The sequence below is a fragment of the Gossypium hirsutum genome, chromosome D13 (assembly GCF_007990345.1).
Source record: "Gossypium hirsutum isolate 1008001.06 chromosome D13, Gossypium_hirsutum_v2.1, whole genome shotgun sequence".
NCBI lineage: Eukaryota > Viridiplantae > Streptophyta > Magnoliopsida > Malvales > Malvaceae > Gossypium > Gossypium hirsutum.
Window position 1 is genome coordinate 20,552,697 of NC_053449.1, and position 15,654 is coordinate 20,568,350.

Below are 15,654 nucleotides of genomic sequence, written 5' to 3' on the forward strand. Positions count from 1 at the left end.
AAGTTTTCTAAAAAACAGAAAAAGACAATAATAAAATGAATACTGTTGAAACCATTTTTATTTTTGGAAGAAAAACAAAAATTAGTTGTCGATGAAATTTGGAGTCGTCACCAATCTTTTATTAAGGTGTGATTGGACCACCTAAAAACGACTTTGGTCTACGAGTTTTAAAAAAAATAGATTCGGGAATCAGTTACGTACGAGGAAGGATTAGCACTCCCGTAACGCCCAAAAATTGGTACCAAGTTGATTAATTAATGTCTTAATGTCGAGAGTTGAAAAATACGATCCTTAATTAAATTAAATTATTTATCAAGACGCCCTCATTTTGAAACAGAAAACATCACACCCAATACGTTAGGGCACAATATTTTATTTTTCCAAGACGAGTTGGTCCAAAAAACTCGTGTAATAAAATTTAAGAAAATATTTAATCGTTTAAAATTTATGAAGAAATCACAACCCAATACGTTAGGGCAGGATTTCTTAAAATCTTAAACATTGAATATTTCCTTTATTTTTAGAAAATCTTTATCTCGGGAAATCGACGCGTCACATCCAATACGTTAGGACACAACACATTGAATTCCCGATGACAAGTTTTTATTTTTATTTTATTAAAAAGCAATCCTCGATTTTTAGATTTCACGAAGAAAATCAGAACTCAATGCGTTAGGGCTCAATTTCCTTGAAAATCCTAAATACAAGTATTACCTATATTTTAAAAATTTTCTATTTTGAAAATCGAGTAAAAAGATGACGTGATGTTAAATTGAATGTATGCATGAATGTCACAATAACGAATACAACAATAAATACATCAATGGTGTAATAACATAGATAGTAAACAAACTAAATTAATACAAAAGCAAAAATAACTAGGGGTGTTCAGTCGGTTAACCGACCCGAAATTCTTGTAACCGAATTAACCGACCTCTCAAATTTTTTAACCGTTAACCGAACCGAATTTTTTTAAAAATAATTAACCGAACCGAATTTTTTTTCGGTTAATAAGGTCGGTTAACCGAAAAATATGTGTTATTCATTTTTGGTTAAAAATTACCCGAATTACCCGAATTACCCGACTTACCCGAATTACCCGACTTACCCGAATTACCCGAATTACCCGAAAATTACCCAAATTACCCGAATTACCCGAAAATTACCCGAAAATTACCCGAATTACCCGAATTAAATCACTACATAATTAAAAACATTACATAAATCTTTGAATCACTACATAATTAAAAATATTACATAAGTCTTTGAATCACTACATAATTAAAAATATTACACAAGTCTTGAATTAAAACATAATTGAAATGTATGTTTTTAACATTCTCCATTTATATCCATTTCATCTTTCCAAAATATATTCATTTCATCTCTCCAAAATATCTCCATTTGCATTAAACCTAAAAAAAACCATGAGCAAAAATTTAGCATATAATAGAAATATACGCATTTAAAAAACTCAAATAATATAAACAAACGAATAGATTATAAATCAACAAGAATAAGATAGTAGTAAGCATACCCTATAACTCACGAAAGCTCATGAATCTAGGGTAGGCTCTAATGCATTCCAAGAAATGTCTAAACATTGAATCAATTAAATAAGTAAGAGTGATATGGTAAAAAAATTGAAACTATTAAAATAAAACAATAAACATACCATTTTCAATCTTGTCAAGCTCTTGGATTTGTTCTTCAATCTTTTTTATGTCTTCTTGTGATGATGATCTTCGAATCCAATCTTGAGTACACACAAGAGCTTGTACAATTTTAGGAGTTAAAGAACTCCTATATTGATCAAGCACACGTCCTCCGGTGCTAAATGCAGACTCTGAAGCAACCGTAGAAACCGGTATAGCTAACACATCTCTGGCAATTTTTGAAAGAGTGGGAAATCTAGGGCTGTTCACTTTCCACCACAATAAAATATCAAAATCTTCAACAAATTCTTCATTAGCCTCAGCTAGATACTTATCCAACTAAGATGTTTTATCCTCACCACAAATTTCCAACTCACGCTTTTTATACAAAGCTTACATTCGCCTTTTCATTTTTTGTTGTGGTTCACCAATAGAAACATGTGTTGACACACTCGATTGGCTACAAGTACTATGGAGTGGAGGCTTATACTCATCAAACAATTCATACAAAGATTCCTTCAACTTTTGCATCATTTCACAAGCTTTTTCAGAACTAGACATTTCACTAAGTGCAAATTCAAGATACTTTAGTTTTTGTCTAGGATCTAAAACACAAGCAACAAACATAAGCAAATTCATCTTATCAATATCACCCCAATACTTATCATACTTCTCTTTCATCTTGATGGCCATAACATTGAAATCAATATTACTATTTAACTGAGCATCACGTAAAAGAATATCAATTTCGGAAAGCTCATCAAAAAATTATTGGACGTGACATATGAAGTGCCAGATATACGCAAAGTGACTTCATAAAAGTGTTCCAAGAAATCCCTCAAGTTTCTAACATTATCCCAATCATCCACACTAGGCCAACCCTCTCCCCTTTCAAGTTCAGCCCTAAAATTTGTATCTTGCTCCTCAAATCTCTCAAAAGCTCTCTCAAAGTTCTGAGCAGTGTCTAACATTAAGTAGGTCGAGTTCCACCTAGTACAAACATCAAGACACAACATCTTCTTGCACTCTATCTTTTCCACCACAACACACTCCTTAAACTTTTGTAATCTAGCTGGAGATTGTCTCACATATCTAACAGCCCCCCTAACACGTTCAACAGATTTATTCATTTCCTTTAAGCCTTCAACAACAATCAAATTCACAATGTGTGCCATGCATCTCATATGAAGATATTTACCATTTTGAACTAAACCCCCTCGAGGGTTAAATTTCTTTCTCAAATAACCAATAGCAACATCATTTGAACTTGCATTATCAACAGTAACAGTAAACAACTTATCAATCCCCCAATTCAACAAGCATTTCTCAATCACCATCCCAATGGACTCACCCTTATGACTAGAAATTGGACAAAAGTTTAAAATCTTTTTATTCAATTTCCAATCGTTATCAATAAAGTGAGCAGTGAGACACAAATAATTAACTCTTTGCAAAGATGTCCATGTATCAGTAGTTAAGCAAACTCTAGAACAAGAACTTCTCAGAAGTTGTTTTATCTTGACCCTTTCATCTAGATACAATTGATAAACATCCCTAGTCATAGTAGTTCGTGAAGGAATATGAAACCTAGGACATGCCACAAACATAAATTTCTTAAAACCTTCACTTTCAACAAACTTGAAAGGTAATTCATCAATCAAAATCATTTGTGCTAATCCTTTCCTACATGCTTCTTGATCAAATCTCCAAGTTGAAATATTCCCTTCCCCCCCTTCACTCCCTTTCTAGGTAAAACTAGTTGTCCTTGACTAGTGTCAACAACATTACTAGGATTTTTCTTACATGAACCAATATGATATTTCAATGACCCCGTACCATTTTTTTTCATATCACAACAAAATTCCTTTTCACAATAATTACATTTAGCCTTACTTACACCCTCACTATTAATAAACTTAGTGAAGTGAGACCAAACTTCTGACCTTTGAGGAGGGGCTTTTCTTTTCCCAGTAGTCCCCTTTGTTTGGATTGAAGCTCCAACTCCCGAATTTTCAGAATCTATCGAAGTAGGAGGTGTAACACTACCCTCAATAGATGTTGGTTCGGTTGACATTCTGCAAGATCAAGAGCAGCATATACAAGTTTAGTTTAACCCATTACAAAATTAAGGTTTAGATGAATAATTAAAGTATCAAACATATACAAGTTTAGTTAAGATATCAAAACACTAAAATTATTAAATTTATGTTATGGTTTCTAGATATATCATATATGTTGTTCGCATGTACCAAGTTAAGATCATGGTGCTGAAATTTCCATATTTTGCTTGTCGGTGATGTTCATTGATTGTTACTGCCTACTGCTACCAATGAAATTAGGTATTAGACCAAGTTTGGTATTTTCAACATTCAATTTATATTTTAATTAAACATGTCTTTGATCGAAATGAGAAAATTGATGAGTGAATGGTATGTTATGGTATTTTGAGTTTAATTTCTACCATACATTTATATTTTATATAAAACATAAAAAATAGAAATATTCTCAAAAAAATATTTTTTACACTAATTTAATCAAATTCTTTATATATAATTATCCTTCCATATATAAATATATACCATTAAGTTTAAAATTATTTAAGATATTAATTGGTAAAATATTAAAAAAATGCTATATTGTAGATCAAACAATTCTAATGCTTTTTGGCCTTCTGTTTTTCAATTTCTAAAAATGAATAGCATAGTCATAGATGTTGTCACTAAATCAAATAGAAATGACGTAAAGACTTTGAATTATTTAAATTCCAAATTGGTGGTTTTTTAATTAGATATTTTTTATAACAAAAATAATAATTATTAATTACGAAATAATATTAAAATCAGAATTAGACAATAGATAATGTCTATTTAACTGTATCTAGTCAACAACTATTAAAAGAATTTCATTAAAAACTCGAATAGCAATAGAAAAGCTTTTTATTAGTTCAATCGAAATACAAACAGCACAATTCGCCATGAAAAGAACAAGCTAAATTGAATGTTGGAAATGGGTAATGATGAAAATTATAATATTAGTAAAAATTTCCTATGGCCCTGATATTATAATGATGAAAAAAGGCCCAAGAAGAAATGGTCATGACTCTATTCATTATTCAATCCACCACAGAAAAACTGAAAAAGCAATTCTATATATTTCATTTCATTGCTCACTGCCTCACTCCCCATGATTTCAATTTTCATGTACGTTTACCATTTTTACTGTTTAGGGTTTTTTTTACATAGCTGCTTGTAAAATCTAATATATATATTAAAATTTCATATGTACAAAAGAAGACAGCAAGTCAGCAACCATGGATAGCATTGGTTAAGATGAAGCGAAGAGGTAAGAAGTTAGAAGAAAGCAAACCTGGTACTCGGCGACTTCGGCGACTTGGTGACTCGGCGACTCCCGATTCTACTATTGAGTGTTTGTTGGGTGTTGGGTGTTAAGAGTTAAGACTTAGACTGAGATTTAGGGCTATGGGTGTTGTTGGGACTGTGTTTGTGACAGTGTGAGTGTGAAAGTGAAATTTGTGAAATTTGTGAAATTAGGGAGGAGAGCTAGAGGTGTGTTGTGAATAGGGGTGTTGTTAGGGGTGTTTGCTCACTCTGCTACTGAGAAATGGACCAAACGGTAATGGTCTAATGGACAGCACACAGCAGGCCAAGTTCTACCCTTCTTGGGCTAGGGCCTATGGCTGTTGAATACTTACATTTGGGCTGTCCTATTCGGCCCAACTCCCTTAAACTGTAAATTCGGTTTACCCGAATTTGTTCGGTTAACCGACCCGTTTCGAACCGATTTAACCGTTAACCGAACAAATCAAAAAACCTTAACCGACCCCCGACCGAATTTTTTCGGTTAACCGACCGATTAACCGAACTCGGTCGGTTAACCGAAAAAATTCGGTTTTAACCGAATAATGCACAGCCCTAAAAATAACTATGACATATAAAATATCAAATAAATGAGCAAAATAAAAAAAATACATGAGTGTAAACATAAATAAATAGCGAGCAAAGAAAACAAAATAAATAAAGAATAGAAAGCATATAATATATACATTAAAATTATAAAGAATAGAGGCCTACATATGAATTTACATATAAATCTTTGGATTATAAAAAAATATATAATGTATTTATAAAAAAATAAGCATATACATATAAAATATGTGTTAAAAATATGAATAAGTATTTAGACATTTTTAGAAATAAAATAATATATATACGTATTTATTGATATAAAAGAATATTTTCTTAAAAACTAAATATATAAGTGTACATAAAAATATGTAAAAAATATTAAATAATTACAAGATAAAAATAAATATATGTGTATATATATGAATATAAAAAAACATTACTTATAAAAAAATAAATATGTATATAAAAACAACAAATATACATATATATATAAATAAAAAAATAATTACAGATAAAAAAATAAAAAATAATTACATTATTGAAGTTAATTAATTTTAAAAAATAATAAAATAAAAAAAACTAAATTGAACTGAATATGAAAAATTTGGGGTAAATCCGCGAATAAATAAAGCCCAAAGGACTAAATTGAACACGTGAATTACATAGAGGGGCTGGAAAGGAAATTTCTCCCTTCTCCTCTAAAACGGCGCCGTTCAAATTGGACCAAATAGTAATTTAAAATAAATTAAAAGGCTAAATTAAAAAATAAAAAAAAACTTAATTGGAAATATATTAAAAGGCGGAGGGGCTAAAAGTACAATTTTCCCCTCCGCATAAAAACACGCGGATCTTGGGTTCGGGTCGGATTGGATTCGGGCCGGCTCCAAGAACGACGCCGTTTTGGGCGTCAGGTGAGCTCTCCAAAACGGTACCGTTTAGTACCACTATTTAAACCAACTTTTCCCCAAAAAAACATTTGTAGCAGAAGGAAAATAAAAAAGCTTGATTCCTCTGCTAGGGTTTCGGCCTTAGCTCCTACATCACCGCGCCTCCGTCGCGATCCCACCGCAAACGGTGGTCGGAACCTCACCCTAAAGGGCTTTTTGGTTCCTTCTCACACGGATCTATAGGCTTCTCCAGGTATTTCCTTTTCTTTCCTTTTACTTTATTTTATTCGCTTTAAAAATAATAATAAATATAACAGCAGAAAAATAAATCAAAGTTACAAGTACTAACCTTAAATCGATTTGCTCTTCGTATTAGACTCTCGGGATTTTGTTGTGAATAATAGTTCTTTTTTTTTATTTTTGTTTTTCAAAAAAAATCCGATCCCCCTTTACAATGTTCTTAATGGCTTTTTTATAATAAAAATAACAACATAGAAAGTAAATCTGTTGGATTTGATTCTCAACCTTTGATTTTCTTTCCATTTTGTATAGAAAGTAAATCTGTTGGATTTGATTCTCAACCTTTGATTTTCTTTCCATTTTGTTTCTTTCCTTGTCGTGAAGGTGAAGATCGCGAGAAGATTCGGCCTGTGTGGAAGATTGGAGTTGCGGTGGCTGAAGCTTAGAAACCCTAGGGTTTTTCATCTGTTTTGGGCCATTGTAATTTGGGCCACTATTCTTGTATTTTGGGCTTGGGTTTTGGGCCCAGTTTATTGTAAAAGGATTATTTATTTGCTTCATGTAGGTCGGGTAAAAATTAGGCATTACAAGTGCTATAAGGAATTTTTTAACTTTTATTAGAATTTAAAAAATCTCATTCAATCAATATTAATTCAAATCTAATTCATTTAGATCAACAAACTTAAACTCATTTAACTTGGAGTCGAGTTGCTCCTAACCTAAATTGGCACATAACCTGAAACAATCAAAACTTCACAAAACCAATCTTTTTTTTTTGCAAAGTTGTCTATTAATAGACACTTCAGAGTTTCTGTAGCAACTCTCTCTTAAGTACTTCATTTTCTCATCCAAGGAATCATATTGGTCACGCGGACTCTTATCTTGAGAATCTGTGGATGAGGTTATCTTGAGGTTGGCATTGGCGATCATTTAGTGGTTGTTGGTTTCTCTGTCCTTGGAGGAAGGATTGGGAAATTTCCTCTTTTTAAAATGGATGGTTGGCTCTAGTAGAGTCTATACTAAATTTGAGCTCCTCAATGATTTACTTATTCCCACAATTTTTTTTTCTAACAAGCGTTGGCACTCCTATTGTTCTTAGTAGAGTTATTGCTACTCTGAAAGTTGGGTTCAAGGAGCCTCATTTTCTCTTACATCTTTGTAAACTATTAATAGCTGAGTTGGGGTTTTATGAGGTTTGCTCGTTAGGAGGGACATTAGTGTTGCCCTGGGAAGGTTAGGCATACCATTAAGGAAAAGGAGGAAATTGGCAATATAGTGGATAAGTATGGGTATCATGAGATAGCAAAGGAGGTACTTGATGAAGGTTGAGATTGGTGTTGGATATCTCGTTCTTGGTTAGGGTTGAATAGTAGTTGTTGAGTGACTTGAGACTGTTGAGTTTGCGTTTGGGTTTAAAGGAGTTTTGGGGTTTGGTTTGCAACATTTTCAAGGACATTAGTGGAAGAATGAGTCATGGTGGTTCGATCTATACTCACCTTACCCATTATTAATACAAGACTTCAGCAAGGAGGAGAAGGTGGTGGAGATGATCGTTCACCTATGATAGATAAAGAGCCAAAATTGAGAAGATTTAAGCAAAAGAGAAATGAGGATGAAATGGACAGGGATGCTAATGCTTAAGGTTTTCTTGGATGGAAAGAAGGAAAAGGTTTTTTGCTACTCGTGTTATGGGGTATTTATGAAAGGATTGCCCTTTGTTTGGCAGTGCCACATAGCCGAGAATATGGAGGGTAGGCCTATGCATGTAGCCAACCAGGTGGTAGGGTCAGTATAGGTCAGCCGTCATCATATGTGGTGTAGCACCTCTCACCTGTCTCCATCATCAAATTAGGGTTATGAGATGCTACAGTAAATAACAAAAATAGAAGCATGCTATTTCATTTCAAAACTTATTAAAAAATTCATTAATCATCAAACATTCATTTAAACATGTTATACATGCAAGACCGAGCTTAAATCGAGCTTACAAAAGCTTTAAAACAATTTAGAACTAAGAAGGGTCTCACTCGTATATGTCATCGGATTAGAGTTATGAGATACTACAGTAAATAAAAAACAAAATGATGTTATTTCAATTCATAACTTATTAAACCATTTATTAATCATCGAACATTCAGTTAAACATGTTATACTTGCAATACAAAGCTTAAATCGAGCTTACGAAATCTATAAAACAATTTAGAAGCAGCGCCTAATTTGAAAATTTTTAATAAAGTAAGGCAAAAATGCAAAATAGGGATCACACGGCCGTGTGGCTAGGCTGTGTAATAAGCTGAGGTCGTGTGAAGATGAACGACACAGTCGTGTCTTCAAATCGTGTGAAAGGTTGATGCCATGTAATGCAGGGTCACATGACCGTGTAACAAATTGTGACCGTGTGGACCTAATTATAAAGTTTTGCAAACATTCACACGGCCTTGTGGCTGGGTCGTGTGAGATACTGTAACACCCCTGAACCCGTCTCCATCGTTGGATGAAGGTTACGAAGTATTACGAGACATATTGAAACATTTAACATCATTAAAATATTTGTATATTAATTTAAATATCAATAACAAAAACTAAATATTATTCATATATTTATAGGCCTAAAATCGAGTTTACGGGGCCCTGAAAATAATTTAGAAATAACCAGGGACTAATTTGAATCAAAACAGAAAAACATGAAAAATTTTAAAAAAAAATGGAAACATGGGTCACACGGCCTTGTGAAAGAGACCAACTTGTGTGGCCTCAAACATGGTCATGTGGCTACCCCACACGCCCATGTGCTCAGACAATGTAACTAATTGTGACCGTGTGAAAAATCTTGCACCTAAAATTAATAAGGCACACAACCATGTGGCCAGGCCGTGTATGCACGGCCATGTGGCAGCCTGTGTCCCAGGCTGTGTACACCTTAAAAAGCTTCCAAAACGAGGCAAACTTTCATCCAGCACTTAGGTACCTAGCCAAATCAAAATCAATCATCTCCATACTTTAAAAACACATTCAAACAAGCCTAAAACATGCCAAAACATTTAACTTCAGTGCCTAATCAATGTGTCCTCATTGACACCACAATTCAATTATCAACCTCAATTCACATATCACACCAAACTAATTTGCATTCAAGTTCATAAGTTCATACATAAAACTCATGCCAAACTTACCATTTCTTCTTATTTATTCATACCATGATTTAAACACTTACTTAAGGTTTATATCAAATGATCAAAACAACTTATATGAACATATTCACACTAAGATTAAAGGCACATACACAAGCAAACTAATACCAAGCTTAAGCATCTTTTTTTTATCAATTTCATATATAACACATGGAATAAGTATTCAAAACATATACAAAACACACCTATTACGGGTCTTATAACCCAAAATAAATGTATCAAAATCTACCAAAATGTATCTGGATAGTGTGATCTTCAAGTTGATATCGCCCCACTCCACAAAAAGTTATCTACAAGGAACATGAAAAATGACACGAGTGAGCTTCAATAGAGCTTAGTAAGTTCAACGGTTGAAATAATAAAACTTACTGTATAAACATAACTATTTCATTAATAAGATTAACAAATAATAAATCTTGTCTATCACGGTCACTCAATAGGTGAGTTTATACACATACATATACAAGTTGCAAAATATATTCAATCACATGAGATCACTCAATACCAAGCTACGATATACATTCAAAAGACCATGTAAACACTTATAAGATTTAATAACTCATCATATAACCATTGGAAACCTGCTCGATGAACGGTGTAAATAGATTCGAATATGTGGTTAACCATCTGGAACACACCAGAACACTCAAACAAGCTAAACCAACTGAGAACACACTTGGGAGCCAAGTGCCTAGCCCTTAGGCTTTATATCCGCCCCCAATAACACACCAGAATCACTGTAAATATAACACGATAGTCCGCAACAAATGCTGAACTTTGGTATATTTAGTGGACAGTAACAAGTCAATAATCACCATCTTATCACAAACCAAAACCCATATTGCATGTAATAAAACCTATTAACATGCCAATTGTATCTTATCCTTTATTCATCCAAGCTCGATATATCATAGTATTAACAATATTTCAATCATTTACTTTCTCGACTCACATCAAATTATGACAATTCAATTGTATCTAAAATATCCAATAACAACAATACAATATCAATATAACATTTCAATTTATATTAAACTAAACCGTACGAACTTATCAAGGGTAAACTGTAGAGTTAGTAAAAGTTCAAGGACTAATCAACAACTTTCCCTTTTCCTCAATTATCAACTTGATCTTGATCTATAAAATAGTTTGTTTCAATTTATTAGCTTCAATTTCATATAATATTCAATTTAGTACATATTTCTTCCTATTTACCATTTTTCACAATTGCCCCAAACTTTTACACTTTAATCATCTTAATCCCTAATATTAAAACGAGCCTATTTTCACAATTACTTTATATACCCGATTTTTTTCCAAACATTCAACCCTATATAAACAACCCCTAAATTCTAAAAATTTTCAATAAAATCCTTTCCGATTTCACATTTTATCTATTTAATCCCTAAACTCAAAACTATACAAATTTACTTTACAAAATAATTTTATTTAACAACCAAGCTTAATAATCTATCATTTAACTTAAAAAAAAACACATCAAAATCATCAATGACATCTTCCAAAACATTTAACAATTTCACAAATTAACCCCCCGAGTTAACTAGATTAAGCTAAAACGGTCTCAAAAATATAAAATTCATGAAAAAGGGGTGAGAAATGAACTTACATGAAATAACAAAAATCAAAACCGAAGCTTCAAAAGCTTGAGAATGGTGGTTCGTGGAAACAGGGTAAAAGGAAAGAAGATGATACTTTTTTTGTTTATGTTTTACACTTTTATTCTTTTTATTTTAACATTATTTTAACTAAAATTTTATTACCAAATTTACCTAATGCCGTCCACCATGACAATTCATGGTATAATTGCCATTAAGATCCTCCCACTTAATTATTTAAACCTGTTAACTAATAATAATCAATACTGATTAACTTTTACAGTTTTTATAATTTAGTCATTTTTATTTAACTGATCTATCAAACATCAAAATTTCTTAACCAAATTTTAATATGACACTAATTACTTCATAAATATTAAATAATTAATATTTACGGGCCGACACGTCAGAATTATGGTTCCGAAACCACTATTTCCAACACCACTAGAAATCGGACTGTTACAGAGACTGAGACCGTGTCAAGCATCCTACACCTAATTCACTAGTGGCACACGGCTGTGTCAACCAACCGTGTGTGACACACGACCGTGTGGCAAACCATGTGACATCAAAATGACCATTTTTCAATTGATGCAATCCAAACCCTTACACATTACCAAAGCACAAGTTTAAGTACATTATATCTTGCCTAAATCACTTCATAAACTCAATCCAAAACATGATATATTACATCCTAATAGTACCTAACCAATATGTCATTTGGGCACCATTACAACCAAACCCAAAACATAAAACTCAATCATACATACAAGCATATATCATCGTTATGCATTATACCAACAATACTTTCCAAAGCTTACCTTTTAACAAGCCCAAAAACATGCTTTAACTCTTACCAAAATTGATCAAACATATATCTCAATCATATAATTACCTTGGTACATATTCAAAACTTACCATATCAATGAAACAACTTTATACCATAAATGCATATATCACAACTATCAACTAAGGGCTAGTTTAGTGTTGCTTTTGAAAAATGCTTTTAAAAAGTGCTGTGGAAAAGTGCTTTGAAAAGTACTTTTATAAAGTTTGGTTTAATATTTGAATGTTTAGCATTGTTGTCAAAAAGTGCTCTTGAGAAATAAAATATCCATTCTAGACATGGTATTATCAAGTAACAAATATGTATTTAAATAATGTTCAAACTAGTTAATATTATTATATTAGTAAGAATATACAAAATAATTTATTATAATTTGTTGTTAATATTTTAATATATGAAATATAAATTTTAAATATTTTAAGCAATAAATATTAATTATTTATAAAATTTAATTAGAATATATAATCTATATTTTAAATAATTAGATATTAATACATTTGTATTATTTAAATTAGATATTAACACATTTGTATTATTTAAAAAATTTATTTTTAATTAATGATTTTAAAAGGGGAAAGTACCATGTTGTTGAAGAGGCGAAAAAGTAATTAAACACAAAAAAGTGTTTTTGGTAGAGGAAAAACTAAAAAATTTAACTCTTCTTTTCAAAAGTACTTTTTAAAATTGAGAAATTTTAATCAAAAACAGCTTGTTTAGTAAAACTTTTCTTCCAAAAATACTTTTCAAGCCAAAAGTGTTTTTTTAAGAAATGCTAAACAAGGCCTAACACATATACCAATCATTTCATCCAGGTTTTATCATTTCCCAACCGTTTCATGATCCAAGGTCAAGCAAACTATCTCTAAACATGCTTTCATCATGACAAATGGGTAATGAAAAAAATAGTTTAGCTACCAACTTGAGAAAAATGATATAGTTTAGGTATTAATTTGTGGGTTAATTCCTTTAAGAATTATTAATGTTACTTATATCAAATTTAAAAGTTCTCCATAAAAAATGTAACTACACATAAAAAATTTATCTTTTTCAAAACATGACAAATGTACGAAACCTGTCAATGCATGTATCTCTTGAGATTTTTAAGGATGTTTTTGGATGAAAATTTTTTGTTGAGACAATTTATGAAGAGTGCCAAAGAGCAATGCTCACTGGTGTTTGGCATTGCTCAAATTCATAACTTACTTTATTTGTAGGCATGTTTGACCAAACTATCTTAGTTCTTTGCTTGAACCTTTTTGAAGATTTTGTTCAGATATAGGGAAACCGAACCACACAAACATATCGAGTATTTACTATTTTTCTACATTGTTCATGCTTAGTGCCTGAAACAATTGGCACCGCTCTTAAGCATTGCTTCTGCCTATGCTAAATTTACTTGCAATTATTTTTTCAACACTCTCAATTTTAAAATTTTGGATTGTTTCTAATATGCTAATATTTTAAAAGGCGCGACTAATGGTGAGTTTGATTTGGTCATGCCTTTTTTTACTTTTCCAAATCGTCCATGATAATCAGTTCGATTCTTGATTTTCTCATATTAATTTTAGGTTTAGAATTGTTGGACTTCATTTAGAGAAATTAAGCATTATTTTTTTATAGATTTTGGACATTATTTAGTAAAGTTCCAAAAATCTTTTTATAAATATTTCTAAAAAAATTAATTTTTCAAGTAAATAAATAATAATCAATGACCTTACATAATATTTTCTAAAAAAGCATTTTAAGTTATGTTCTCTATTTTAAAATTTAAATATTTATTTTTAATCCGGATCTGAGGATCGGATGGATGAGAAGCGTATATAAATATTGGAAATAATAATTTAAAAGGTTAAATTTGATTTGTTTTAAATTTAAATTTAAATTTTTGAAAACTTAAATTGTGAAAGCTAGAAAAATTCAGAGAAAAACTTTTGATCTCTGTATTGAGTGTTTGAAGTCCTGCCTTTATTACAAAGCTGATTCTTTTATAGAGGGCTCTTGCTTCTTTACAACATCTTTGTTTGGGGGATCTTATCCCTTACATCATTCTCAAAGCTACATAATTGCCACTTTTTGGTTACAAACTTTTTTCTTTCTACAGAGAATTTAACTTTTTTTCAGGGAATCTTCACTGTTCATGTCTGAAAATTTTACTATTTATCCCAGAGAATCTTCACTATTTGATTAAAAATAATGGAGAATTATAAAATTTGTGAGGAATTTCAACATGGTATTTGAGTAGTTCAATCCCTTTTTTCAAATTTCACCTCAAGAGGTGTTATTTTTAAGTTCTTCATAATTTTATTTCATTTAATGATATCTAAAATATTAACATTTTAAAAATCTCTAAAAGTTGAAAATTCAACATCCAAATGCACTCTAAATGAAATAAGATTATGACTATTTTCTAAAAGAACATTTTTTAGGTGGAATTTGAATAGGAACATTTCTTCATTATTTTACTTAAAAAATTAATTATTTTTTTAAAAAATATTTAAAAAACCTTAATAAAAATGAAATTCTTCCACCAAATCTTTCGTCCAAACATATTTTAATATATATTTAATCGGTTTTGTATATAATATAAATATATATTAATTTATTTCGTTACCAAATAAAACATATCAATTAAGATACCTTCAACAAATGTACGTCAATTAAGATATTTAAGGATGTTATAACACAACCGATTAATTAATTGGAAATTTGTCTACACATTATAAATACAGGTATTTTGGAAATGTGGTTGCTTGCGGGGATAGCTCAGTTGGGAGAGCGTCAGACTGAAGATCTGAAGGTCGCGTGTTCGATCCGCGCTCACCGCAAATTTTGTTATGTGTTCTTTCGGCTGAGCCAAGTTTAATGCTTTTAGGACTTCTTTTTGCTTTCCACCAAAATGGGCCCATTTTTTAAAACCCGCAGCATCAACTTTTTTCTCTGACATTTTTAATTCTCAAAAATATGATTAAGAAACATTAAAATTCGTGGACAAAATTAATATGTTAAGGTTTTTGTTTAAATAAAAACATTCTTTAATCTCTTTAGCTACATATAATAAAAAAAATGGACACAGGGACAGAATTAGGATAAAATATTAGGGACCAAATATAAATAATAAAATTCAACAAAATACAATAATATTTATTGTTAAAATAATTTCAAATAAATATACATAGAACACGATGCTATGAAAAGTCATCTATAATCTACTTGAAATGTCTTAGCATATAAAAAATTGAAATTATTGTTTGCAAATGCAACTAAAACTCGGCCCGAAAAATGGGCTTAAAAT

The 15,654-nt window shown here is 31.1% G+C and overlaps 1 non-coding gene across 1 annotated transcript; it reads left to right on the forward strand.

Moving 5' to 3' along the window:
• Positions 1 to 15,114: 15,114 nt before the first annotated feature.
• On the forward strand, positions 15,115 to 15,187 carry TRNAF-GAA (transfer RNA phenylalanine (anticodon GAA)). The gene has a single exon. It is a non-coding gene; the product is annotated as a tRNA-Phe (tRNA).
• Positions 15,188 to 15,654: the final 467 nt, after the last annotated feature.